We start from the raw sequence: 24,252 nt of genomic DNA on the forward strand, positions 1-24,252 counted from the left end.
TTGACACCGCCATAGCTGATCCAATGATGCCGTTTGGACATGTGGCCCCTGCTACATGATGGGCTTCTTTAAATCACTTAAAATTGCAAGTTTGCTTAAAGAATTTAAGATTAGTGAAAACTGTGTGTAACTTATTTTGCTGTGATAATGCAGATACTTCTGAGAAGAAGGTACTGACTAAGGGCAATCCTGCCCAGCGACCACTACTACTACGCGATTAACAATTTGTGCACCTGTAAGCTGGTGACGTTCTGATTCTTACCTCTAATGGCAGTTGGAATTTTTGGAGCGGTGTTTTTTTTTATCCTCTGTTAAGTTTGTCGTGCAAGTGCAGGTGGTCACATCTGTACGTGATGGACTAGGAAAAAGGCCAAGGTACTCCCTTATAAATGCAGGTGATACATTAAGTGAAGGCCAGCAAGTGACCCTCTGACTTATCACGGAAGGTTTAATAACTTTGTACAACGCAGCAAATCATTAATCTGTCTTGCACATCCTTGTATGAGGTGGAGGCTGGATCCCAGCCTCCCTGCGCTTAAGTTCGGCTTTTGGAGTACATTAGGAGCTCAGAAACAAAGCTTGGGGTTTTTATCTTTACTTTTTTTTTTTTCCCTTCCGTCTCTTAAATATATTAAGGGAGTTTTCCTCCAGGATTTTCCTTCTATTATTTCCATTTATATTTGAATTCCATTTAAATTTTTACAGTGCCTAAATCAAACTGGTCCTATTATAAACTTACAGTCAGTTTGGTAATAAAACAACTTAATAGTATTATATAAACATGTTTGTTGCAAGAAAATTTGTTTTGAGTGAAACCATATGCACATGTTAATGGGAAATATTTGTCACACTTCTGCTTTTCTGCCATTTTTTTGTATTTGTTTCCATACTTATTAATAGCATCCTTCTGAAACTTCTCTGATGAGAGAATATACAGCATATTTTTTAATGCCATACTGGAGTATAATTTTAAATGCTTTGGATGTGATTCCAAACAGAGATGAAGAAGAGTGAAATAATATGTAGTCCCTGATTGAGTATATAGCTGTAATTACACTTAGGGACTTTGCTGATGTTATGTAAACCACTAGAGCAAAGCTCCATCAGTAGCTAAGTTATCATTCTCTATTTTCTATAAGTCAATCCATAGGGACTCTTCCCTGTGAAGCGTCTTCTGAGGAACTTCATCCATATCAATCTATTTTTTACTTCACGTCCTGTTCTTTGGAGAGGTTCCTGTACTTGTTTGGGCTGCTTCCCACCTTTTTCCTACAGTAAAACAGTTGTATCAGAAGGGTAATACTCTTTGGGTGGTTAAAATTGTGAAGTCTGACAGGTTTGAAGAAATCTTCATTACTTCCCAACACGACACTGTGTTTTGTTTATCCGGTAAGTCATCTCTCCGTAGAGGATGTGCTTGGTGAGCAATGCTCACTGCTGCTTGGTGTCTCACACCTCGATCTTCTTGGAAATTTAGCGTGGATGATTGTTTAGCTGTCGGCATTGGCTGTCCACTTGATTTAAAAAATACTGTTTTACCATCAAGAGATTGCCATCCAACTAACAGGCAATGGTAGTTGCTGTGTGAGGGTACATATATGACTATCTTCTGCTCTGTGTGGTTGTGCCGTAGGATTTTGCATGTGGAAATGTAAGGGATGCTGTCCCAGGTAAGGTCAACTATCCACAGTCATCCCAAATCCTCACTTCTGCATGGAAGCGGTTACTCGGAGATGCTCCATTTGAGCCGATTGTGTTTCATACGTGCACTGTGCCATGGGTACCTGCGTTGAAATTCACCTGACGCTTTAATGTCCAGTTACAGAGTCTTGAGAGGTCTTTTCACGCTTCCTCATGGTTAGTCCTCATCATTTTCGCATGAACGACTTGGCTTTGCCGTGTTGCCACCCGCTGCCTTTCTTGGGTGATGTGCGGGTACAGCTCCCTGCAGAGCGCGGCTGGGACCTGCTGCAGGCGGGGGAACCCAGCACTCGCTCCTGCTCTGCTTCCCCTCTTTTAACCACGTTTTTCCTGAAAGCAAAGGCCTTCTGTATTATCCCTTAGTGGCTTAATTTTCACATGACTCTCTTCAAGGAAGGCATTTTCGAAAGCCTACAAATATCTCTTGGATTTTAATATATCCAAATATGTGGAGCCGGCTGACTCTCCCTCATGCACGTGCCCGCAGCAGATTTGTGAAGCATGACTTCCCTCTGCGTAAAAGGAGGACGGACTTTCCTCCCTAATAAAAGGTGTTTGTGTGTTTAGTTCTAGCTTTTCATAATTACTACTTATTTTCCTGACAAAGGTGCCAGGATTACTAGCCTGTATTACTCAGATATCCACTATCATCTTAAAACAAAATGAAACTGAACCACCCCCCCGCTGTGCTGCTCCGCTCTGTCTGCACTGGAAAACTCTTTCCCTTGGCCTATTAATTGGCAGTTGCTGCTTGTGTACAGCAGCTTCTTGTAGACCAGGCTTGCTGGTTGCATGTTACATGCAAACCTATTTTTATAAAATCATTACCGATGCCCAAAATGTGGCTGCAAGCTTTAAAATATTTTTAGTTTTGCTGGTTTTTAATCTTTTGGATTTTATGCTCTTTAATACCTAACAGATTTTAACTTTTTTTTTCCAAATCCTCCTCCTCCTCTTTTATTTCTTTTTCATCCTTCTTTTACATGCGACACTCCCTGCTATTTTACTTTTTTAACCAAGTTTCTGCCCAGATGGAGAGTTTCATATGTTCTTAACTGTCAGATTATGTAGTACAGGATTTTTATCAGCAAGGTCAGTCCATGGGAAATTCTGTTATTCATAATGAAGGATAGGTGGCACTCTTGTTATTTTTGTTTGGTTTCCTGAAATAAATCAGGTGTATATGCTCTCTCCGTAAGATTTCTTTTTATAGAGTAAGTGCTTTAGAAAGTGTTCTTGAACACTGAAGAGTATTTTATTTTTATTTTTTTTAAAACATGAGTACATACTTAAATTGTCTGAGTCTGGGACTGGTCTGCAGTATTCTCTAGGAAGAGAAAATACGTTGTTTTTGTGAAGACCGCAAGAATAAGTGCTCAGGCATATGACATTGGCTCATTGTACATATATAATTTTTTGGTTTATATATTTTCTTACTCTTCACTAGGCAAAGAAGAAAGCCGACAAATCCTTTAATGTTGTTTTAACTGCAGTTATTAATACCTTTATACTTTCTTGCTGGTTTTGTGGTCAAAGTCTAGAGTTAAGCTGGTCTGGTGGTCATAGTGCTATTGGATGAAAGGGAATGGCACGTTAGCAAGTGCTGAAGAGCCTTTAGTTCTTAATCTGGGGTGGTAAATACTTGTTGCCCTAATTCCATACATTGATTGTGAAATTGTATAGATTTGTGAGTTTAAGAATTTTCTCTTGTAATCTAAAAATTCTGAAACGTGGAAAAATACCTGCTGGTAGAGGTATGACATGTTCAATGTTTTCTGTAACTTTAAAGGAAAATGTGTTTCAACTCTACTGAATGATTTTTTCCTTCTCTTACTGAGCATCCAGCTCCGAGACGGTTACATGGAGGTATTTTAACTTTGATGCTTGACTAGTTCAAATCAAATAAATTTCATTATTACTGTTGGACCTGACAGTTTCATATGGCTGAGGCAAAGTGATTTGGTGACCTCAGTCTGATTTCTCTTGATCCATTTGTTAATCAATTGATTCTATTATTGCTCTTCCCAGAAGAGCCGCCCCACGGTTGAAAGGAAAAGGGATGAGCAGGGTTGGAATGAGCAGAGATTAGAAAAGTTTCCATTCTGCCTGTGTCCAAGAATATCAGTCTCTTCCACATGAGTATCTAAATACCTCAATATTTTGTGACACATTCTTGACATGTAAATCTTTCTGTGATGGGGCATTGGGCAAGCGCAGATGGGCCTGTCCAGTGCCACAGACTCTTCTCAGGGAATTTCTCAGTGGAAGCCTTCTAAGGAGAGCCACTTCTGAGTACTGAATGCCCTGTAAGGCTGCTTTTGCCATGCAGTTCAACTAGAAAATTAAATAGCTAATGTGGAAGGAAACGTGAATAATAAAGGAGGAGCTCCTTATAGACAAAAGAATACATTTGTGTGATTTTCATCTAACATGTAGTGATAGGTGTTAACTACCTAATTACAGCATTATGTGCATTGTGTTCACTTACATATTTCTTCGGTGCTTTAATTTTAGTTGAGTCCAGCAGCCTAAACTGTGGTTGAGTCCATGCCTTGCTAGTATGGTATGAATGTAGTTGAAAGAATATCCCTTCTTGAAAGAGTTTCCAATCTAATTTAGATTTTAGTTATCTTCACTTTAAAATATTTAGTTAGTATATATTCACTGTGGAAACACTGCTTGATTTTAATTTTGGTGGTGATTGAAATCTGGAATTAAAAATTGATTGAACAAGCTATTGTGTTTTAATGGGTGAAAAAACATTTTATAACTTGGCGGTTTATTTTACAGTTTGTATTTTTAGTGCCCTCCCATGTAGTACAGGATCATGTATTACTCATCCCTCCCTTAGTCTCCTGCAAAGTAGTGGGGTTTGTTGTTTTTTTTTTTTTTTTTTTTTTAATAACAATACCCTGAAGCATTTGAATTGAAGAGTCCCAAAGAAAAATCTAGTTGGGGGCAGGAAGTTTTCTTGATGACTTGGATAACATTTAATTTTGCTTTCTAACGCCAAATCAGCTTTCAAGCTATTAGATGCCATTAAGGCAAAGAATTTTTTGTGTTTTGTGTAATAATACAAGTCACAAATGGTAGTAGCTATTGAAGTTAACAATTTTTGCCCAACTGTGGGAGTACTGGCATCTTTGAGAGATTCCAATTTTGGTTCTTATTTATGCTTGACATTTAATGTGCTTGACATTCTGATTATTTTACACCTACCTAATTTCTTCTAGCTCAAGGGATAATGACAATATTTTAAACAGTTGTGAAGTGTAACCGTATGTTATTAAGCAGGTGCCACACTACAAATAGAAAGAAAAAGTCCCTAAACTATTTCTAGAATAATTGTTTTTGTTGCGTACCTCAGGGTCAGCTGGAGTTGTTCAGCTGTGCAACTTGGTTATCTGTTTTGCTGCCAGGAAGATAAAGCCTTACTAATATTTTATGTCCTTTTATTTACCTGTGTATGTTTCTGTGTATATAAATGTATATAATATACATAATGCTGGACTGTGTGCTTACATTGATCCTTTGGGGTCCGGGGGTGAGGCATTACAGCGATAGATTTCTGAGCAGTTCCTGAGGGCTTATGTTTTTCCTAAAGTTTGAATGACAATGTAAAAGAATGTATTCTATATAAAATTTAGTCCATTAAGCCGAGCTCTTGTATCTGTAGCCCACACTTACTGCTGGTATGGCAGATCTTAGAAGCAGCTGTCTTGGTTTATAGATAATTGGGGTGTAACATGAGAAATTAAAATATCATGGGGAAAAAATTGATTGTAAGTATCCTTTGTGTAAAATCTTTTCTGTCCCTTTGCAAAATAGATTTATTAGCCCACTAGTCGTATTCCCATGTAAATATGTGGTTCCCTGCAGTCACATAAGATTTTAGGCTCTTTCAAAAAGGGTAAAATGGGCATCAGAAAGAGGAAGCAGAAGGAAACTGACGGGAAGACCGCGCTCTTTAGGGAAGTACAGCTGGTGCTCCCAAATTCGCCTTCTTTCATCTACTGGAAGTTTTGTGTTGCATTTAACTGTTGTAATTGTGAGTAAATTGACTACATGAAGAGTGATGAAGAAATGTTAAAGTACTTTATTTTACAGACCCATGCGGGAACATTTTAAGTACTTTCAAGTCCTCTCAAAACCGTTGTCGTGTCCCAGCAAGGGGTCCTGGAAACAGCCCTGACTGAACCCATTATAGGAATGCTGGGGTTTATATCTTTATTTTGCAATCTTGCCACCTGGTGGTATGCTCTGGCAATAAAAATTTGGTTAGAAACCTGTTCTAAGAGTCATATTTACTTTGATAGGCAAGATCTTAAGACTGGATTATAAGTATGTTCTTGGTTTTTAGCATGCGAGTTCAGCGTGTCCTTCCTTCGTTGTGTCAGTTGTCCCGTGTTGGGTGCAGTATAAGGTTGTGCGTGTCTTTGCATTAAATAGATCTGTTTTCTGCCCCACTCTGATTTTTACAGACATGAGGGAAGAGAAAGTCTAGAAATATTGTGTTGTCCTGGAACGCTGAGTTGTGGCATGATAATCTTCAAAATAAATTTGAGACATGGTTTAAAAAAGAATGGTGTCCATGTCCTGAAATTCTCAGATAAAATTATGCAAACTGAATTTACCCAAGTTATGGTCAGAACATTTAAGGGATGTTGTTCTCTCTAAAACCAGTACTACACATCCAAGCAATATGGAACTTAAAATGTACTTGGATAGTTTAAACTTTCATTTGGGCATAAGGCGGAGACTGATTAAAGCCAATGACGTGCAAGACCTGGCAACTTTAAAACTTAGTGGCAGGAGCACCGGGGAAGCTCGCGCAATTCTCTTAATCCGAGATGAAGCAGATGTGGTCTGACTGGTGTCTTTGTGGGGAACCCTCATTTATAATGAAAGATGTTTTCACATAGTGTTCAAAAGGCATTCAACAATCCAGTTTTTTGAAAGCTGAAGCCAAACATGATTTTCTGAGGGGTATGACGAACTGATTGTTAACCAGAACTTTTAAGTCAGAAGTGGAGGTTTTCTCTCCCAAGAAGATTGCCTCTGGCTGTGCCATATGCTCTTGTTTGACACAAGAGTAGCTGAGTAAAATTCTGCGAAAATTTGTCAAAATTTGTCAAAATCTGTCAAAAATGGCATCGTACTGGAGCACGATGGTTCCCTTTTAATACAAAGACATGAAAATTTTATTTCTTTTTATCAGTCTTTGTAGTATAGCGTTGATGTGTTTGCACATGGAACAGTTGCATCCAGCAGGACCTCCCTTCCCTGCAGAACTGCTGCCTGGGATTTCAGTACCCCTTCCTGAGTGTCTATTATGAAACAAGTTAAAATGTCATTTATTTATGATGGCACCGTTCTGCTGACCTTAAGACCTTCCAGGCTCTCCCATATGACCCCATAAGGCACAAACAAAACATTGTTCTGCATTTTTTTCTCCCGCCCTCTCTGAATCGAGGCAGAGCAGCGGATACCAAAGTCAACACAATGAGCACTGTCCATTTGCTTTGCTGTCCGCCTTCTCATTGGCATCTGTTCCTTGGCCTCAGTCTTCCCTGTCCCTCTTTCATCCCTTTGGCCTCCCCCTCCCAGTTAATGTTCAGTATTTGTCCTTTTAGTACAAAATATTAATAACGTGAGTAGCTGTTCTGGGGCAGCTACACAGCTTGAAGTGCTGAAGGTTTATACTCATCTTCTTCAGGGTGACAGCTATTTTTAAAGACGATGGGAATTACAACTGGTTGAAAGTCTCCAAAGGACTGTGTGCATTAAACCCACCATTTATTTACATATATGAGAGGGCAGAGGGCTACAGCACTGGTAAATGGACAAGAGAGAGAGTCTGTTGGGACTGAGACTCATAGCTCTGAGCTATTAATATAGATCTTTGGTCACAGAGTTGGAAGTTTTTAATAGCGTTATTTTACTACAAAATGTCTGTAACTACTTGTGACAATGGATGTTTGCTCTTGGATCTGTTTCTCCTGTGGGGTATCCTTTCGATCAATCCTCGTTTGTTCTGTTAATTTCCTTAATTCTCTGGGGTTTGTCAAGTCTAATTATCTCTTTTCTTTCTTCCAGTTTTGAAATCAAGATTGATTAATCAACACGAAAAGACCCAGCTGCTTATGTGACTTGGAACCCTGTTTATGAAACACTCGTTCATTTTTGCAAGACGCCAGCACGGTATGTTGTTTTTTCTTTTTCTCCCCAAATTAATAATCAACTCTTGCAACTTAATAGAAATCCTAGAAAACGGAAAATTCCTGAGGAGTTCAACTGTTATTGATAAATCAGATCTTGATTTTTGGCTTGGTGGCACCAGCCAAGGAAGCAGAAGCGCTCTATTCGCTTCACCATACTACTAATCAGAGAGTGCTTCCACATAACAACGCTACTTACAGTTTCACATCATTTAAGGAGAGCGAGAGCTTCCCTTAGTTTGAAAGATCCATCTGCTTTCCCCTTACGTTGTGTTGCATCAAGTGTGGGATTAGTGTGTGTGACAAACGTGTGTTTCAGACGGCATTGACAATGGCTGGTGGCAGGGCCAGTGCTGAGACCCAGGGCAGGGGCTGTAAGCTCGGGGCGGGAGGGGATTGCGCTGCCGCTTGGTGACACCTGCACAAACAGGTGCCTCTAGCAGAACTCAGGATTGTACTTGTTTTGGACAGTATTTTTTCACAATTATAGATTTGTTCTTTATAAGATATACCCTCAATATTAATTGCAAAATCAAATTGCACAGGTAAGGTATCAGCCTTATAGTCTGTAACCCAAGCATGGGAATGCATAAACAAAATTTCCATTAGTAACATTATACGAGTTAACTTTTTTTTTTGATATCATGAGCTACATTGTATAAGCTAAAACTTAAAAAAATTAAAGTATTAGGTAGAGGTGAAGTGCTAATACGTCTGCCATCATGCTGTATGTGGTATGAATCTTACCTTTTCCTTTTCCAGCTCCGTGAAAATGTTCTGCCTTACCAGTGATGAGACTTTTTTGTTTCTGTAATTAGGTGGTGGTTTGGGTTTTTTTTAATTGTTAAATTTTGGAAACACCAAATTTGCATGATGTTCCACTTAGACTAGCGGGGATCCAAGCAGGTCTCTCAGGTACAGGGCAGCACCAGGTTATTTCAAGCATTTCTTCAGTTGTAACTGCACTGGAAGTCAGGCAGCTTGGATTGGCTGAACTCTATAACCGTGTTGAAATGAAGTTGCCTGACTTGTTCTAAACGTATAAAAATTCCTTTATTTTTTAAGTAAAAAGAAAAAGCTTGCATTTATTCTGGATTTTCTGTGGAATACGAAGTGGATCTAGTGATTTTTAAGTGGTGATACAATAAATATACAATCTGTATTTTCATTTGTTGCCTCTCTTGTTACTGAAGGTTCATTAACCAAGAAAGGAAAATGAGGTATAATATTGAAACTATTATAGAAAAAGGGCCAATAGCACTCACTACCTACTAAATTGGGTCTTGAGATATAATAGAATCAATAAAGAAAAATTAGTATTTACTCTAAAATAGAGTTTTGTACAGTGAAGTATAAAACAACTTTTTAATTTTATGATTACAAGGAGATGTCTGAGCAAATTTGCTTTATGACAGCAGTAAATACATTCCCAGTGTGGTAATGAGATTGGTTAGCGCGGTATTAGGGAAGAAAAGGAATCACACTTGCATTTTTTTTGACAGGTAAATATAGGAAACAGAAAGATAACAAGAGTACCCTGTCGTTTTGGGTGTCTTTTTCTGTTCCTAGAACACTTCCTCTGCTAGGATGTGTGCAGAAGTAAGCAGACTTAAAGCTTGGTATGAAAACCTCAAAGAAATAAGTAACAACGGCACAAATAAAAAGGCTTTGCAAGTTTTCTATGAGTAGTTAAGGAAGCTTTCCATAGCATATAGTTTTAAGTTCTGTATAGCTGCTATGAATAAGACTATACAAGCTAGTTTTAGATTATTTATTTGCTTTTATACTCTATGTTAAAAAACTGAAAGTAACTGTTATATTTTGAAGTTTATAAAAAACATACAAAAATGGCAGTTGCACAACTTTAATGTGTTCAAAATATTATGCAGTGTTTATTAGGATAGAAATTATTCAACGATTTGCTCTCTTTTGTCACTAATAATTTCCAGATTAGTTTCCACTGGGGTGATAAGTGTACCTGTAGCTCTCACCGACATGTAAATGTTTGATGGGCTCTTTTAACTAGAACTAATCTAACATATCAAAATGTTCTACTTGCGGCTCTATTGGTTTTGGTGTAGAGAAGAATGAAAACATGGCCATAACGACTGTGTTGGCAACTGTAACATCAAGGTAGTGCTGTGTGTTAAGCATTATTTCTTACTGACATCAGTCTTTGCGGTAGTTTGGCACTTTGCTTTCGTGAAGGTTTTAATGGGTGCTGTAAGCTGTGCAGACCAAATATCGTGCTTGTCTTTCGAAATAGTTGAGATTCAAGCTTCCTTTTTTTTTTTTTTTTCAAAACTCTTAAAACAAGTAGTCTATAATCTATTTGTCAGACATTTAAATGTCTGTAAGACTGAAAAGCTGAGACAGACTTACTAGAGAGGGAACTTTCTTACTCATTCAGCTATTAAAAAGAAATAAAGCCTCCCCAAGGTTTTTGTACTTTTTTTTTGCAAAGAAATAAGAATAGTTTGAAATAGCATAATTTTCTCTATTTCTTAATATACTACACGGTAGTTTTAATTTCTGCTGTGGAAGGCAAGCTGCCAGGCACAATCACACAATTTAGTATGCTTGTAAAAATAAGATAAAAAAAAAAGTAAACCCCCCAAACAGACCTTCCTAAAGAAGACTCTGGCTTTAGCCTCTCAAATGCTGTTTTAGGAAGTTGTAATGTGCTGATGGTCTATACTGGGATGTCATTGCTGTTTAACTTGCCTCCCAGCTGGAACTGAGATTGCATTTCATAGAATCACAGAATGATTGGGTTGGAAGGGGCCTTGAAGACCATCCAGTGCCACCCCCTGCCCTGGGCAGGGACACCTCCCACCAGCCCAGGTTGCTCCAAGCCCTGTCCAACCTGGCCTTGAACCCCTCCAGGGATGGGGCAGCCACAGCTTCTCTGGGCAACCTGGGCCAGGGGCTCACCACCCTCACAGCAAAGAATTTCTTCCTGAGATCTAATACCCTTGAAAAAGTCCCTCCCCAGCTTTCCTGTAGGCCCCCTTCAGGTGCTGGAAGGCTGCCATAAGGTCTCCACGGAGCCTTCTCTTCTCCAGGCTGAACGCCCCCAACTCGGCCTGTCTTCATAGCAGAGGTGCTCCAGCCCTCTGATCATCTTCGTGTCCTCCTCTGGACCCTCGATAGGGTCAAGATACTTTGGGTTGTTATGTTATTTCTGTACTACTTAAAAATGAAACATCAATTGCAGCTGAGGATGAAGTAGCTGAAGAAATGGCTTCAGCACCAGCTGCCGCTACCCCTGCATTTCACTCTCTGGCCAGTAAGTGCAGGGCACTAGTGAAGCCACTGAAACTTTTGGCTTTCCAAATAGTTACGATGACCTTTGGCAAACTACGCTTTTGTAACTTCTTCCATCTGGATTGTACAAAAACAGCCGTAACAGCTAAGTGTGGGATTACTGGTCTTGCTTTGTTACAATTCTCAGCCCAGCTATGGTGGGCACAAATTATACATAAGCTCATCCCAAACCACGGCATATATGCCAACAAAATTTGTTCTATAGGTTTGATGTCAGAGACAGTCCCATCCATCTATTTCTGTGTTACTTTTCCTGGCATTGTCCCCTGTGGTTTGAAGGGAGAGAGGAATGTGTTCCATTTTCTTTCACTTGTTAGGTGTGAAAATGGTGTTACTCGTTCAGAAAAGTTGTGCAGAAGTAGAGCACATCTTGCCTACAATTACCTGTACAGTAATCTTTTTTTGCACACCTAAATTAAAAACATAAATATCTGTGAATATATCTGAACTCCTCCCCCCTTTGAAAATCAAACTTTCTTTAATTAAATAATCTTTTCCTACTATCTGAAGTTAGTGACATTTTAGAATCATACAATTACTACTTAATTTGAATTTTATGTTAGTTTAAGAGGTCAGTAATGGTAATATTGCAACATAACTGTATTCAGTGAGAGGGTAACAGTAGACAATATCTAGCTCTTGCCTAGGACGTCTAATAGATAAATCTTGACATTAATCTTGCCTTAGAAAAAGTGCGGATCGCTATTTCTATTTCATAGCTGATGGAAACTGTGGCCCTGAGAAGTTATCCATCACGTCTGTGCAAACCTGTTTCGTATATTCTGTTAACTAAACATCACAGTATAATGACTCCCCTGAGCAATGTATTAAAATACAATATGGAAACAAAAAAGCAAAAAAAGCTAATAGTTTTTTAATGGAATAAAGTTAAGGTTTTGTTGTTTTTGTTTGTTTTTTTTTTTTAAAGAGAAAAATTGAATGTATTCCTGCTAAATTCTGTGTGTTGTGTGTGCCGTTCACATCATTCATTGGATTTGAATGTATTAAACATGAAGTCAATACATAATGGCAGTTTACTTTTTTTATTATTGACTGTTACTCTGGGGTTTAAAGATTCCTCATCTGTCTTGGTGTGAACTAACGGTTGAGAAGTCACCAAACCCATCACTGCACGTAGCTGGTTTTCCTTTCTCTGTACTGTGCGCGTGCCATTTTTGTGTGATAAAGGCTGCAGTGGGCCTTTGTGCTCCAGGGGGTTTTAAGAAACCGAGTAAGGTTAGGCAGAAGGAATAATCCGGTGGGACTTCAGTAAATGCTCCAGTGACTGGAGAAAGTGGGACCGGTAACTCAGTAGCTCTCATTACTGAATGTGAATATAAATGACAGCCTGGCCCTCATCTAGCGATTTGACGTCTGTGTGGCTGTGGGAGCGAGGCAGCGTAGTTCCTAGCATGTCAGGGAAATTAAAGTTTCCATGGAATTTTTTATAGATTAGGACGCAAATGAAAGGGGTTTTAAAATTTTTTTATAAATTGCGTTTTAATTCTGTATTGCTGATGTAATTATTTTGTTCTTCCTTATTACTTTTGATACACACTTTTCCATTTAAAAAATATTTTGAATATTATTAAATATTGAATATTTGAATATTATTAAAAAAATAAAAGCTTTATAGCAAATAATTATAATTATTTTTTTGTAATTATTTTATAAGTTCTGTAGAGAATATATTTTATTTTTGCACGTTGGGGATGATTTTAATTTTGTCTTTCCTCTTTATATTTGGATTTGCTTCACTGTCACCAAAGTACTGCTTTGAGGGTTGGCATGTGACCAGACGGAAATGCGGGGCCTTTGCGTGGTGCGTTGCTGGGTGATCTCCCTGAGAAGCAGCATTTGGGCAGTCCCTCTGCGCTGGCTGCCTCTGTGCGGTGGAACAGGAGCTTCTACGGGTGCTGTTCAGCGCGTTCTCCTTCTCCGAGTAAGGACAGCGTGCTCCGGAGAGTAGCTGCAAACGATGAACTTCTGTCCACTTTGGAACAATCCTTGACAATACCAATAAATTGCTTGCGATCGATTAACAGACACCCTCCGTGAACATGAAATTCATGTCTGCTATTTGTTGTTTTAGTTTTTTTTTTTTCCTCCGCAGACTCTTTTTTGGTAATCTTACTGGATTTTTACTGTCTCCTGTCTCTTCCTAGAGTTCTGGGAGCCCAGATAATGCTTTTCTGCAGGTTTCTCCTAATGCAAAGCATACAAATGCATATTTTCTTAATGTGACACCACTGAGGGCTGAGTAAGATTCAAATGCTAATATGTAGCAACTAAATCTCACAAAGGAGATGTGTTAACATTTGTCTTTATTCACTATATTTCAAAGGCTGGGTGCCAAATCTTGCTTGACACATACAGCATACTACATTTTACAAATTTATCCCTCTAAGGCAGAGAGGAGCATTTCCTTTTTGCATAGTGTAAGTCTTTGGATCCCGTGGAAAGTGAAGGTTTCCTTTCATAACCCCACCTTTGCCGATTTCTCCACTTTCTCCCCAGTTCCTGTGTTAAATTTTCTTTTTTCAGGGAGGAACTGTGAACTGAATATAACCAGCAGAGACTGGATTGTTGTTTCTTTTCCAGGTGATTTTGTTTCATGGCTTCGCTGGGTGCTGGAAAGTCTCCTCGGTTACTTTGCTGCTCCTATCCCCTCTTTGTCAATCTGCCCTGCAAGTGTCGCTTCTTGCTGTGATCAGGCTTAGCTCTTTTTAGACAAAATACCAGTTCCTTTTTTTGCCATGTTAATATTAGAATGTGTATTTTGCTCGTGGATCTTGTTTAGCTGCTTTAAATTTGAAGTCTGTGTTTTGCCTGCTGTTGTCCGTGGCTGTTAGAGTTCCATTGACCTCACTGAATTGTATATTCTTGTATCACCAGAGGAATTCTCTGTTTGCTTTCAGTTTGATTCAATCATGTACTGCAATCCTGGCCATTTTTCCCCCGGAGAGCTCATCTAAGCCAGTAATATTAATACCTTTCTTGAAGGGGTATTTGGTACTTTGCAGCTTTTGCAGAGCCGTGTAACCCATTGCGTGTCCTACATCTCTCTCCCCAGGGCAGAGAGACTTTCCAAAAAGCAGCTGAAACTGGAGAAGAGTTTGTGACCGAGCCAAGCGGAGCCCTCTCTCCCCACCCTCCCCACCCTCCCCAGTTATCCTGGCCACACTTGGCCCTGGCCTCGAGCTCCTCACTTGATTCTCTAGTAGTCTGAAATACCGCTTTTGAATTTTTTGGATTCTCAATCATTGGCGCTGTCTGTTTGGATGAACCGAGTGACTTATTCTTAGGTCTCGTTTTCGATTTCTCAGTAATCTCTCGCTGCAGATGTCGGTGCTTCAGCACGGAGTGAAGTGATGCTTTGCTTTTTATGTATGCAAGCAACACATGGTCTGCAGCCAGCTACTTCGACTCACAGAATATTTAAGAATATGTTTAAATGCAAGGTCTTACAGAAAATGCAAATATATTACTTATTATTTTTCATTTGATTCTCATGATAGATTTCTGGAGAGTGCTCTGAGGCTTTTTTTCTTTGGTGCTATCACTACTTTGCCTTCATGCTTATGCTAATTTTCTTTCTTTGCCTGAGCCCCATAACACTTGTTATCACTAGCTACAATTTCCTGCCACCTGTGGTGGAATATATTTCTTCATTATGAGCCTTTTGCTGCTTCCTCAAGTTTTATTTTTGATTAGCTGCTATGGAATTTTTACATATCATTCGCTTGTCCTGCAAAACTTTATCATCTGATAAATATGAAAATTGCTGCTTCTAGTTTATATTGGCCCAAATCACTTAGTGGCAGTTCCTGGTACCAGTACTGAACCGGTACTAAGTATAGCACGAGAGAAGGGGGTGGAAGACTGGGTTTTGTAGCGTTTGTTTTGTTTTGGGTTTCTGTTGGGATTTTTTTTTCCCCTTTCCCTTAAAATGACAGAGCACTGAAGTGCCAAGGCTCAGTTCAGAGTTACTTCTCTGAATTGGGTTGGAATATAGAAGTATATATTCTGAATTTGGTGAATGTTTTCTTAATGTCATTTGCAGCAACTTTGCATCTCTATTTTAGAAGCTATTATATTTTTAAGGACCTCTTTAAAAATGAGGATGTAAGCAGAGGTTTACCATTGCCTGTGAAATCTTCACGAAGTGATGTGCTGTGAATCCTCCTGCCCGGATCAGAAGAGAACCATTAATTACACCTGCTACTGGCTTAATAAACACAAATATGTATCTTGCTGTTGACCATTAAATGGACTTTTCCATACTCAATTTGAAAAAGAAGAACAAACCCAACTTGTTATCCAGCAGCTCATCTGTAGTAGGTAGTTTCTTCCCTCCATCCACATCATCTGGAACAAGGGTAAAACCAGTAGGAAGGTTAGCGTGACGAAAAGAAGCATGTGTGGAGATGAAGGCAGATGTAAATTGCACTGGATTTCAGGCATCAGAAGAGGGACTTGGCAACTGCAGATGTATGGATTAAAAACTGTAGGAGGGAAGAGAAGAAAGGGGTTTGTGTCTGTGTGCTGAGTTCTGTTGGAGCAGCTGGTGTGAGCTCTGTCCCGGGGATGGAGGGGCGCTGAAGGTAAATCTGCTGGCAGGGGGGAACTCGGCTCATGCCTGCCCGGGAGGCTGGGGGAAAAACGGCTGCTGGGGAGTAGTGCCTAAGCGGGGAAAAAAAAAAAAAAAAAAAAAAAAAAAAGCAAAGAATAATTTCCTGTATTGTCTATTGATATTTTTGTCTTTACTTTTTCTAATCAAACCTAGCCCCTGAGATATAAATTACAACCTGAAGGGAGATGAATCCATGTTAGTCTTCGTAAACTGCTTGCATTAGGCAGGAGAAACCTAATATGAAAGAGTCCATGGCAGAACTGAAAAAGTTACTTCTGTCACCTTCTGGGATGCCCACCACACTCTTGTGAGCTGGGGCTGTCCCCCTCCACCTTGTTTTTTTCCTTTTTTCTTTTTTTCTTTTTTCCCCAAATCTCCCTGCTGAGGAATTCTTCCCCTTCCCATCACCCCTTAGGTCCCCAGAGAAGGGCACAGTCTGGAGTGACTCACCACTGCAAATGTCTGTGTCAGTCTCGCTTGAGGAACTGCACTGAAAAGGAGAGGAAATCTCGGCCCAATGGGCATCGGCTCGACTTCCAACAACTACACTCTTCTCTTTTTCCTCCCTTTTCTGTTGAGAGTGCCTGACTTGCCACTTGTCGGGGTGCTCCGTGGATGAGATGAAACAAAGATAAAGCAGACGCTTTGCAAGGTGGTGAGATTAGGGTGGTGCCAAATCTTAGTTTTCTCATAAGCTTGTTTTCAGATCCAATGGAGAAGCATTCCTGAAAATTGGGAAAGGCAAATAGTTATATACAGTTTCTGACAAGGGCTGGTAGCAGAGCCTTTGTGGAAAGAGTTTTAGTAATGAGGTAACTTCTTGTTTCTGTAACCTTTCTGGCCACTTTCTGGCTCAGAATTTGCATCTGAACCAGAGTTGATAATAATCAGAAGTGGATCATTTGTAGTCATCAGAGGACCACTGAATTTTGCAGAGAGATTTGATAGAGTGGTAGATTTTGCAGGTTAGTGGGATTGCCTTTCGTGAACAGATAAATTGTTGAAAACTCTGGTAAATGGGCAGTCAAGGAGATTGTTGCAGAGCTCCAGATTCACAGCTCCTGCCAGACTCCAACAGGGAGGTCTCCTTCTGCGGGATTGTGAAAGACAGAAAAGAAAAATGAAAAAAATCCCCACCTGATGCAATCAAAGTAGAGCCAGCACAATTGTTTTAGTATTTTAAAATGGAATTAAGGGATAGCAAGATGGGATTTGCAAACGCTGAAGTGGAAGAGATTACAATAGTTGAGGCATGAGATTATTAAGGATCAGAGAATTTTCTGTCTTGCTTTCATGGAATTTTGAAATAATTTTGATAAAATATGCACTGGTAAAAAGAAAAAATGAAAGAAAAGGGAAAAGGAGGAGAAAAGGACACCCTGCAAACCTGAAAAAAATTTATTGCAATCTGTATGTGAAAGAAAAATGGCAGAAACAGAAAATCCCCCAAAATCATCATAAGCGTTTTGAATACTGAGAACATAAAGTGAACTTTAAAAGACGGGGTTTTTTTGCATATGCATGCATATGAATACACATGGGTGTTTGTGTGCCTGTTCATACCGACATTATTACAGTTCGTCACCATCCAAGGTATAGTAAGATCTAAAATTTAGGAAAAGCTTCAGTTGTTTTCCATCTGGAGTCTCCTTTTAATCCTTTGATTTTGCTGTACAAGTCTTGGCCCTTGTGATGGTGTTCCATTTTTTTCATAAACTTTGTGTGTAACAAGGCTTTTGTTAGTTCTGTAGTCAGATTTGAGTGAATGTAGGTAATTTTCATACTATAAATTTAAAAAGCATCATTTAGATATTTTTCCTTACTTTGCATTCCCACATTGCATTGTGCTAAGAAAATGCTCAGTCTTATTATAAGACATTTCCAAAGTTTTTGCAATGGTGGTTCAGTCCTTATCTGTTACAAGAAGTTGGAAGCTGGTATGAATGATTCATTTTGAACAGCTATTTTGGTGGTGTGCGCATCATCTTAGGTACGACTTTACATAAAATGGATGGGAAAATGCTAGTTTATATACCTCCTCCACCTATCTATTTAAATGAAAATCCATAAAACTTGCACAGGAGAGTGTCATTTGGATTTATTTGGAAAGAACATACTTTAAAAATATAGTAGGTAAAAACAAGGCAGGGGCTCGGGAGCGGGGAACGGTGATCAACCAACTGTGAAGTGCAGGAAATTCTGTGGGCAGTGTCACAACTCACCCTTGGCTTCAAGCCACAGATGTTTGCGGTGCCTGAAGATAAAATCGTCCAAACCAGCTAAAATAAAACTAGAACTGCAGCAAGGCAAAAGATAAGATCTGCGTATGTTCTCACACATTGAAGCAGAAACAACTGCTCTCAAAAGTGGTTTGGGTTTAGGTTTTTTTTGTTACACTAGTTAGGAAGGGTGGAGAAGAACGGGAGAGGCCAGGTCCTTCATTAGTGTTCTGGGAGGAGGGCTGGATAGAATCATAGACTGAGCTGGGTTGCAAGGGACCTCTAAAGGCCATCTAGTCCCACCCCCCCGCAGTGAGCAGGGACATCTTCAACTAGATCAGGTTGCTCAGAGCCTCATCAAGCCTGGCCTTGAATGTCTCCAGGGATGGGGCCTCCACCACCTCTCTGGGCAGCCTGGGCCAGAGTCTCACCACCCTCAGTGTAAAGAACTTCCTAATGTCTAATCTAAACCCACCCTGCTCTAGTTTAAACCATTGCCCCTCGTCCTATCGCTGCATGCCCTTGCCAACAGCCCTGGATGGGCTGAGGTTTCTGGGAAAAAGGTAATCAGAGAAGTTAACCTTCCAGTCAGAGGAGTTAGACTTTTTATAAAATGTGATTTTTGAAAAAATGTAAATCTTTTTGCATTGGTTAACAGTCATGTTATTTTTGTTGCTGTGGGGGTACTTGCTTGAAGTTGCTGCTAGTCTGTTACGTGATGTGTAAAACAACATCATGAGGAAAAGAAAATACTACGATAATGACAGCTATTTTTTAAAGTACAGAAACAAAATCCTAAAACTATAATGCACTTTTCCTCATATATAATGAAAATAAAGTAGTAGATTTAAAAAAGTCTTCCACAACTTTGAATGAACAGTGAATGAATATAATAAAACTTCCGCTGCGCTGGATTTGGTTCCTCATTGATTACTGAGAAATCCAAATTTCTCAATGCAGGAAGAAGTCATATATAAAAAATTAAATTTTAAAAATCAGTCTATCTTCTTCACTGAAAATGTGAATAATACAGTTTTAAGGGTTTAGGTTAACCTGTCTACAGTGCTATTGTTCTTGTGTGTTTATAGGCTGCAGGTGTAACTCAGTCCAGGCAAACACCCCCATGAAGTGAAGGAGATGGCTCGCTTGCACAGTTTGACCAGTCAGTTGTGAACGTTCGCTTTTTTGTGAGCAGATGGTAGTTCCAAGTCTGTGCAGAAATATTGTCAGAAATATTTCCTTTACTACTTCTTATGTTCTAGTTCTTTTCACAGCTCTCCTTCCACTCAGGACATGTTTATTGTAGGAAATATGTGTTCTGACAAAATATTTAAAGGTGAACAAAGAGAGGGGGTGCTCAGAGAAAGGAATAACATTTTCTTCTTCATGCTGTGAAAATGACTGATATACTTGGTGTGCTCCTCTGTTTTGAATGATGATATATACATGGATGAAAGAAAGGTTGGATTTAGAGAAAATAAGTTCCTGTGTCTTTTCTGCACTTTTTCTTCTTACAATGTCAGTATATTTGATTCGTTAATTTAAATTGCCATTTAAAAAAATGCCTGATTGATAGATTATCTTTAAAAAAATTAAATCCTCTGCTTACTAGTGGAGCAGTATGTAAAAGGAAGCTATAAAGACAGCTCAGCCAAATTTGAAGCCCCATACCGTGGGTACTTAGGGGGCAGGTAGGAGCGGAGGCGCTCTGGTGTCGGGGGAGAGCGAGCAGCCGGGTTTGCTCGGGCTGGGCTGGGGAATGGAGGCTGGGCAAGCCTGCACTCAGCCTTGCCATGGGGGAAACCGGAGCTGGGCTCTAGGAGGGTCGACTTTATTCTTGCACGTTACAGCACAGCTGCAGGTCGTGGTTATCGCCTGCAATAAAATGAGTTGCCTGTGCTTAAGTAATACGTTGCTGTAAGATAGAGGTTTTTCTTCTAATAATGCTTGCGTGAATTGAAGGAAGTCTTACCAGTAGTTTTACAATGCCAGTCCCATGAAGTTCTAAGTCAGTGTTGCAATTCACAGTATTTATAGAAATCCATTAAACGTCACACCTCTTAATTCCCCATCAAATTGAGGATAGCTAACCAAAGCAGCTTCATTCGAAGAAAAAGGACTCTGCCACGAGATCTCAATGATTTTTTCCATGTCTTAAGTATATTCACTGCAATTATTTTCCTATTTTTCTACCACTAGTTGTTTGTTAAATGAACTTAGAAGGTTCTGTTGTAAATTAGACTGTAAATTGTTCAGTGCAGGCGTTGTGTTGCCGTGTGAATTTTGATAGACCAGACATTATTGACCACAATACCGTTTGTAGATTTTGAGTACTTCCGCAATCCAGGATTTAACAGCTCTTTCTAACAGATCTTTAAAATTCCATTTTTGTGATTTTTATCTTTTTTTCTAAAGTACTCCTTTAATTCATATTTAGAAAGAAAAGGAAGTTCTCCTGGAAGACATTCTTACTACTTTCTGCAAACCGTCTTACAGGGAGAACTCCTATTGCAAAATGACCTGTATCTTCACTGCAGCTGATTTGGAAGAGCAAAAGGTCAAAAATCTCCTAATGGGTTTTTGAAATCTGTGTGTCAACAGGGTGCATTTCAGAAGGGCTGTTGGGACTCTGTAGAAATTACATTTCTCTTTTGATTTTAATTTTATACCTGGAAAGGATTAGGGGGATATTTGTTTCAGCTGATGGCCAAAGAGTAAAACAGAAAATATTTTTAGAATGGAAGATGCAGATCAGAAAAGAAATAAGCTCAGAGGAATGTGGTATGAGGAAGCATTTATATAGTTTCATTATTTTAATGTGAGTGATGTAGAAAAAAAATTCTAGCAAATTTGTTTCTATCTACTATGCCAAATCTCCATCTTTTATTTGCTATTAGTTGGTTAGAGCGATATTATTCATGACTTTGTTCCCTACTGAAAAGGTGTCTTGCATAGCAGAGTATCATCTACATAAAAATATAATTTGCTAGAAAGCGATATTTAGCCGTTGATTTATTTACTTATTCTGCCTTTCCATCACCTGTTATTTTTCCAGAGCTGCTCTCTGTTGATAGTGACCTTGCAAGATGACAGATTAATTTCAGTGTTTAGGAATTTGTGCAGGCCGCTACTCAGCCTCCTTTAACTTTGAACAGCCCGAACTCAAACGCGGGAGAAGCTTTAACAGCTCAGCCCTCGTTTTCCTGCTCTCTGCTTGGAGTAGCTCCCATCACCTGAGACTGCTTTTGCCTGGAATCTCTTCAGTGGCAGAGCAAAGCAGAATTCACACACAGAGTGTGGTGCCTGGCTGCGAGATCCACCCAAAATCTGCCAAAACTCTTAGTAGCCGCAATGATTCGGTCCCGACGCTTGACTGCGATGTCCAGATGCCCACTCCATGCTGTAACCTGCGGAGGAGCTGCCCCGTTACGGGCCGGGGCAGTTTGACTCTAACCCAGTCTGGCTGCTGCATCCAGGGAGTCCGGTACCTGCTCGTAGAAAAGCAGCCACGTCTCCTCCCGGCCCCCTGGGATGTGTGCAATAGCTGAACTGCCAAACTGCTTAGATTTTTAAACACCAGCGTAACGTTTCTCTGGCTTTTGGGAAACTGTTTCGCTGTCACTGGTGTTAGTGTAGCAGTTTGAAAATGGGATTTTTGAAATAGGATTTAGGGAACCTTTTTAACAGTTTTGCAGCCCTTTTGAAAACCATTGTAGGTTTTGCAACTGACCTGTTTTTTTTTCTTCTTCTTTTTTGAAACTGATCCAAACAGCGTTATAAATACATGGTACAAAAGGTGCAGAGAGGAACATATTAACAGCTGGGAGCACATAACTTCATTAATAGTGGAGACTATCCCAATATATGTTCTATTTGCTATTGTTGAAAAAATAAGTAAAAAGCTGTGAGAATTAACTAGAAAAAGAGGCTATAACTTCTGAGAGATACGGAAAATTCACTTTTTGTCACCTGTGCAAACCATATAGTTTCCTGAGGAAAAGTGATTTATGTTTGATTTTGCACAGCAAATACGCACTACTTATAGATGTTCTCCACTGGGACATCACAGTGGAGTTTAATAGCTTGAAATTAGAGAAACTCTGCTGGCAGTGAGGAATCATTATCAATGGAATAATTACATCGGTGTGGAAGGGAATTATTTTACCTTGAGCAATGTCACGTTTGTAAGGTTGGGAGGGGTTGACACAGGCTGGTGTAAGACCTGGCGCTTGGCCGTTGTGGTTTCACCTCCTCTTGCCGCGGTGGTCCCAGCCCTGCCTCGCGCTTGGCTCTCGCGCTCGGCTTGAGCGGAGGCGAGTCCGAGTTCGGCTCCAGGGAGCCACAGCTCCGGGGTGAAAGAGTCTGGTGAAGCACACACAGCTGCCGGGGAGGCTGAAGGAAAGCACGCAGATAAGAGGGCTGCTTGAAGCTTGGTCCTCAACAGTTGCCTACCCCAACTTAACAAAATCAGCTACTGATCCTATTTTTTTCAATAGAACTACTTATGTAGTAGATTTGCTCCATTCTTTCCCGGGACAGCAAATGTACCATGAGATTGCCTGTAATTTTAGCATTCGGTTTCATACCCGATGAATCTTTTGTGATTAATGCACTTTCAACTACATTTGCATTAAAAGAAAAAGCTTCAGTTCTTAATAATTCCCCTCATCATGATTTTTTTTTTAAGAGAAGTCATTATTGCAGAAAGAAGCAAAATCAAAACTTCTGTGTCTCGGTGACCTTAAATTTGCATTGGAGATGTTGTGACAGTGAGCTTCCACTCGGGATTTTCTGATTTCCAGTACCTGATTGGCTACGGGCATGCTTTCTGCTGGGCAGTGAACACGTCCCGGGGTTGAAATTAAGATCCAGGAAGGAATATTTGTTGGCAAAAGTAGAAAAAGAATCCCATTTCCTTCTCCCTGACAATCACTTCTTCCTTGCATGTAACCTTGCAGTGAGCTGGTTAGGGAAGGCAAAAAGAGCAGAAACATTTTTTAAATGGAGCTTAGGGAAGACTGAAATAAATTTTCCGTAGATACTGCTCTCTGAAATGTCTCTTCCTGAGGTCAAAGGAAGCTCCAATGCACATTGAGAGAGATCTGGGTGTACGGGAACTTCACCAGCGTGAGCAAAGGTACAGCTCCACGTGCAGTAGTTGTGCAGAGGTTAACTTTGTGAGTCTCACCATGCCTCATCTAATATGATAATTACTTTTGGCACCTTTGTGTCTAGGCCTAATTCATCTTGCAAAGATAAGGTAATAATTTACCACTTAACCTCATTCTTCCTGTGCCAAATAACACAATAGTACAATAAAAACTTAGACGTGCAAGTTGGGGGTAAAGAATGGAGGCCAGTATCTTGGGCAAAAGCAATATTTGAGCAGTGAAGTAGGAAGGATCAGCAGGAAATCCAACCTCAAAACAAGTCGTGCTTTAGCAAAAAGTCTTGCATTACTGTTTTTACTTGCTAAACTGAGATTTGCTGTGGTGAAACGTGTACAATTCTGCAGCAAACATTTGTAGATTTCCAAAGAGGCCATGGTTCAGGCGGTATTGCACTGCCATTAGTGGCACTTTATGGTGGGCTGTATAAAGTTGCATGTTCCTAGTTAATTTTTAGTTTTGTACTATTGCTCAGGTACACTTTGTGCAAATATGCCTTGGTCCAGGCGAAAAAAAATACAACCAACAAACCCAACACCTGAGACGGGTTTTAGTGTATTTGACATAGGAATGGCACAAGTTAGTCCAGATAAGGAGGGGAATATTTCAGAATTCCCAAGGTGGAAGAGTCTGTAATTGCTCCTTGGCATCTGAAGAGGAGCTAAAGTGCAGTCGATAGCTGTGTTGAAGCTTTGTCCGTTAACTCCCATGTGTGTGAGTTATGTTTACAGTTGAATAATTGTTTGTATGTAAATAAAGCTATTGCAGCTTGCTTTCCCTCTGTCAGGACAGTTTTAGCTTAATTACGTAGCAGAGAGATGTGTGGGGAGCTGGGGAACCTTCATCCTGTGATTCATTTGAAGTTTGCTTCCCCTGGGTTTGCTACTTGCCACACTTCGTTGAGGTTTGGTTGGCTTTTGCTTTTTTTTTCTGTCTGCATGGAAGAATGTGCATTCTTTCTTTCTGTTTTTAATTTAATAGGTGAC

At 39.8% G+C, this 24,252-nt stretch overlaps 1 protein-coding gene across 22 annotated transcripts in view; it reads left to right on the forward strand.

Moving 5' to 3' along the window:
- The window catches only part of ATP2B2 (ATPase plasma membrane Ca2+ transporting 2), a 429,829-nt gene that overhangs the window by 140,786 nt on the left and 264,791 nt on the right, over positions 1 to 24,252 (forward strand). For all 22 annotated transcript variants that reach the window (XM_074602513.1, XM_074602506.1, XM_074602514.1 and 19 more), the window contains one exon: positions 7,798 to 7,902. The gene's annotated coding sequence lies outside the window, so the exon portion shown is untranslated. The remainder of the gene's footprint in view (positions 1 to 7,797; positions 7,903 to 24,252) is intronic.

This window comes from Larus michahellis, chromosome 10, assembly GCF_964199755.1.
Source record: "Larus michahellis chromosome 10, bLarMic1.1, whole genome shotgun sequence".
In the NCBI taxonomy this organism is placed as follows: Eukaryota; Metazoa; Chordata; class Aves; order Charadriiformes; family Laridae; genus Larus; species Larus michahellis.